Genomic DNA, 5,934 nt, shown 5'->3' with positions numbered 1-5,934 from the left:
TTATTGTTATTGTTATTGTTATTGTTATTGCTGGAAACATACACTGGAAAGCCGAGGAAATGTGAGTGTAAGCATATATCATTGCCATGGCATATATATTAACATGTGCAAGCGTGTCTATTGCATAGCTGATCAATATGAGCGCTCCAAAGCGTGAATGCCGTATTCGTTTCACATCCTCATTCAGATAAGTGCTGCTGAGGCCCTTTGCATGAACGTCGTCTTGCACAGCCAGAGTGGTATATTCATTGTGCCAACTTTATTGCTTGCTCATGCATGCGACACAGTTAAAAAGAAAAGTCGGTTGGTTTGGCCGTGCTTCGATTAAACTAGGCAAGGAGTGCCATAGCTTTTGGCAATAGCCGCTACAAGTGTTTTGCCAAAATATGCATTTGGTAAGATCTTAATTAAATGTGCATAAATACTGAAGCCAGCATAGTACATATAGCAATGATGTGTTATTAAGGGGTAAAAGCCACAGCCTGTATAGTATCAGTCCTAGCTATATTTTTTGTGACCTCAGTTGTGAAAGTTCACTGATTAGCTAACCGAATTCTTAAAATGCTATTTGGTTGATTATACTAGGCCATTTCTTAGGTCCACACGCTCAGTGGTGCTTGCTAACAAGAAAACCACTCAAGTATTTTGCCATCCACCTTACTCAAACAGCTGCAGCACCTTGACATGGTTTGCCTTTAGTGCCAGCAGGGCACCCGTGTCAGCATGCCTTTAATTGTACATTACTGACAGAGTGTTTGTCATTACTAGATAATCAAATTAGGCTGAAAATCCTATGTATATATATAGTCTAGATGCGCCATATTGTGCAGATTGGCTACATTGATCATTTTCATCATGTTATATTGGCTTTTAGTATAATGCCAAGAGTTTATAATGGTGCACCATTATAAACTTTTGGTAATGCTATAGTGTACCAAAATCTGCATGAATCAGCAATCTTGAGACACTATTTGTTAAGACAGCTGATACAGATGATTATAGTAACTATGCAAACAACAACTTCTCCTACTTAGCTGCATGGTTTCCCCGGTTTGACTAACTACTGAGTGTGATGCTTAGCTAGTATTCAGGTAGTCTGTGGATTGAGTCATGCTGGGGTTGGATTTTTTCAAACCTTTCTGTCTCGTTTCACTGTAGTTAAAGGCTTTTGCTTATAGATTCCTTGGCTCCTCATACAGGCTCTGCCTCCTAGTGCCTAACTGATAAAGCAAATAAAAGCAAACGGCAAGCAAACAAAGTGAGCACAGCATAGCGCTAAATAATGCCATCCTGGAATATTGTCCTGTAATATCCCTAGCTACTTGTACTTCTAAACACTAGAGTCTTTGTGATATGCTATGGTCCTGTATGTAGGAGGTCATTAGTGGTTACAGAGAGTGTGGGATGGTGTAGTGGTGGGTAGTACAGTATAGACATGTATGGTACAGTGGCATTCAGAGCACATATGTCTATCACATGGAGTGAATATGATTATGGGGAATTTTAAGTCACCTTACTATGAAGAATATAAGTTTGTGACAGAACTTTATGCAAGGAATAAAGTGACCAAGTTGGTTAATACTTAGTGATGTGCAGTTAATCCCTGTAATAAGTTGTCCCATTTCACTTTATACAAAAGATTTTGCTTAAGTTATAGTGGTTAGTGAGTAGGGATTAAAGCAATGAAAGGAGGGAGGCCATGCATTAACACCTGCAACTACACCAGTGATTTATTTACTACTGGAGGGTGAAGAAGACAAAATCCAGTGATGGATCTACTCTGGCTTCAGGTGAAGCCCCTTAAATTTGGCTTATGCAGTAGCAGTATAACTAGCTTTATTATTGCTGTGTTGATAATTTATCATACAGTGTGGTAGCACTGTATAGTAGGGATCATTGAGGTTATGGGTTTTCTTATCCAAAAAGATCACCCTTCATGACTGCTTGACACCATTGGGTTGGAACTAATGGGTTGGCCTTGAGTGACCCCAAATCCTTCAAATAAGCTTCTATGGAATTTTAAAACTTCCTATTTCACTGAATTTCTATTAACTGACTAACTAACTGATACCTTCAGCCAAACATTACTCAACTATGGTTAATTCCTTTAGTCAGAGTACACATTTTTCGTAGTGGCTGGATTGATTGCAAATGTGCTTCTTGTACTGTTCTTCACTTGTAATGCTGTATAACAGGTGGAACAAAGCTGAAAAGAAGTGGAATGGCCACTTCACATATCAATAATTAGTTGCTCAATTTTTACAATATGCCTGGCTGGCACCATTCTTTCCTTTGATACTGTATGTGTTGTGGCTTGCCAGTCATAAATTGTGTTACAAAAAATAAGTCTTAAGGAAAAATTGATGTTGTTTCATCACTTTTTACTTCTATGATACTGAAGTAATCTACATGCAGCTGTATAGCTATACAGGTATATACTAAGTGGACTTTTAATTCCTACATTGGTCATGGCTATATTCTGTATGACTGCATGAAGTAGGAATTAAACAACAACAACAACAACAAAAGCCATGTGTCTGTGCCATGAACATTTACAATGTTAGTATATAGCAATCATGTATGTGGTGCTGCTAACTTGTACATATCTTTACATAATTTCAGACATGAAGGTTCTTAATACTTTGTTTCTCCTAATTCTTCCACTGGTGTCAGCATCTGATGTTGAGTACAGTATAACACCTGGGAAGACAGTATCAGATGGAAACTGCTCAGGACCACTGGGACATTTTCTCTGTTCCTGCTTGGATTCCATTCCTGAAGTTACCTTTTATCTTTTACCAGGAGACCATTTCCTAAGTAGCAAAGACCAATGCATAATCAATAACAAAACAAAATTTGAAATGATTGGAATGGGTTCTACACCACTTGATACAAGAATATTATGTAATAACTTTAGCCTCGTATTTATGTGGTCAGAAAATATTTTAATTAGTAACATCGAAATGACGAATTGTGGAGATTTTGTAAATGAAAAAGTCAATGCAAGTTACATACAGCTCGTTCCTTTCTCTTACATTGTTAGCAAGACCCGAGCTGTATTCATGTTCTTCAGATCTGTTAATACAACACTGAGTCAACTAAACATGCAACAATCATTAGGGTACAGCATGATATTTTTAAACCCATTTGGTATTACTAATATCACTGATGTACACATTGAAAATACAAATTTTGAAAATGACCCTCGGTGCAATAACAATAGCAATAACTATTATAGAACAAATGCTGCAGATTATTTGTGCACTGGAAGTGGTATGGTAACTGTTTATGTGAACGATCCACAAGGTTTTAATGGAAGTGTTAACAATTCAATGATTCTTGACAGATGTAGTTTTAGCAACAATCAAGTCTTCTATCCACAAGAACCACTAGATGTCCATTATCAAGCCCTCACCACTGGTTACTTTAATACAAAAATACCTTTTGTTGGAGAAGGAGTATTTTCAGTGTACTATGTACAGAGATTCTTTCATGTCACCACTGTAGTTTCCAATACAAAGTTTAACAACAATAACAGTACTGTTTGTTCAGGGGTTAGCATATATTCTGTTTCTTCAATTGAATCAATCACATCATTTTACAATTGTGAGTTTGAAGATAACCATTTGATTTTTGATGAAAACAGTGAAAGACGAGCTGTGGGTGGAATAGGGTTCTATTTTCTTTTGTTTGATGGTGTCGAAAGAGACATCATAGTATTTGATGATGATTCTACAAGTGACATTGAACTATACAAGGTATCCAATTGTAGTTTTACCAGACTAAATGGTGCTTATGGTGCAGCTATGCACATAGAAAAAGTTTCACCAGATAGGTTGACAATAATTGTCAGAATTGAAGATTGTTTATTTAATGAAATCACAGCCAATCGTGGCTCTGCTTTGCATGCAGTTGATACAACAACTTCCTCATTAACTTTTAGTGGTGGAAGTCTTCATGTAATTATAAATAACGTGAAAGCAACAGATAATTATTTGCTGCCCGGTACAACTTTAGAAATTTCTCAGGTAAATGATGTCACTGGTGTATTCTTTTTTGTGAATTGCCAATGTTCCCTCATATGTACAAAGCAGTGTTATTTCACAAACAATCAACCTTCTGCTTTGTATGGGTATTCCTTGGTGATGCGGATGTTTGGTAAAGCCACTTTCAATAATAATACTGCTCGATTAGGAGGAGCGATCTGTCTTCATTCCAGTGTCCTGTACATTAAAGCAGGGTCTCATATTTACTTCAGTAATAATAAAGCAAATGAACGAGGGGGAGCTATTGACATCACTATGACAGGAACAGATGTAAAATCTCAGAGGGTGTGCCCAATTCAGTTTATCCCTGATGAAAGTCAGCAGCATCCAGTGCAGCCCATCTTTCAAGTTAGTGATTTGTCTAATTTGACTCAACATTTTAACATAACTTTCAATAACAACACAGTGAATGGTGAATTGCAGTCTATCTCGTCTAACTTATTCTATGTTTGTTCTTGGTTCACTGAAACACTTGTACTGTTTCCATTTGGCTTACAAGAGCCTTTTGTCAATAACACAAGACCTTCGGTTTATCATTCATTATTCAATTTTCTCCCAGACACTAATCCTCATGATCATATATATGTGTTAGCCTATGTGCCCTGTTTGTGTGATGAAGATGGTAACTACAATGTTACACAATGTCTAATAGATAGAGAAGTGAAGCATCAAAATCCAGTGATTCCTGGACGTTCATTTAATCTTTCAATCATTACTCTTGATGAAGTTGGATCAGTTGCTTTTTCTACTGTCTTGTATGCGGAAGTCTATCATACGTCGGTAGCTGATAAAGAACTGTCATTGGATGATGGTCAGTCTAGAAGAGAGTTTTCTACTGTTAACCACAGCTGTACTAAAGTGGAATTCACAATATCTTATACATTATCATCTAGCAAACCTACAGAAGGCATACTTGCCTTATCATCTGATAGGCCAACTGAGCTTAAAGTTCTTTTTAATTTCTCTGAATGTTGTCCAGTTGGATTTAATTTCAGCAAAACTGCAGCTGGTTGCGTATGCAGTGATTTCTTCAGCAATGTTAACAATGACATTCTCTGTGATTCTAACACTGGTATAATACAACGTGTACAAACAAAATCATGGTTTGGTGCTATTGGTGATGATTTATTATATGTTGAACTGTGTTTACCAACGTATTGTGATGGTGTCACCCGCACATTTAGCTTGGATACTCCAGATATTGATCTGTTGTGTGAGAATAATCATGCAGGACGAGCATGTGGTGCCTGTTTGGATAATTTTAGTAGGGTGTTTGGTAGTGATACATGCAAGAAATGTGATAACACTTGGCTAGCCACAATAGTATTGTATGCTATTCTGGGAATTGTATTGGTGTTGATATTGTTTGCATTGAAGATTACTGTCACACTTGGAATGATCAATGGATTGATATTCTTCTGTAATGTTATGAGCATCAATGAACAATTATTTTTTAATACCAAGAGATCAAATTTTTCATTTTTAAGAGTGTTTATTTCATTAATCAATCTGGACTTGGGATTTGAAATATGCTTTTATGATGGAATGACTCAACTAGCTAAATCAGGGCTACAGTTTGTGTTTCCAGTATACTTGTGGTTGCTGATGATAGTAATTATTTTTGCTCACAAAAGAATTTCTATTCCGGCCCACACTGTCCAAGTGTTTGCAACACTGTTTTTGCTTTCATATGCAAAAATTTTACATGCAGTCATTGACGTATTTACCTACACAGATATTTCATCTTCCAAACAAGGATCTATTATTGCATGGCGGCCAGATCCTACTGTGTCTTACGTTACAGATGGTCATGTCGCACTATTTATTATAGCTTTGTTATTTTTGATCTTCTTTGTTGTTCCATTTGCATTGATTTTGACCTTTCCTA

The sequence above is a fragment of the Dysidea avara genome, chromosome 8, assembly GCF_963678975.1.
Source record: "Dysidea avara chromosome 8, odDysAvar1.4, whole genome shotgun sequence".
Lineage (NCBI taxonomy): Eukaryota > Metazoa > Porifera > Demospongiae > Dictyoceratida > Dysideidae > Dysidea > Dysidea avara.
This window is presented reverse-complemented; position numbering follows the sequence as displayed.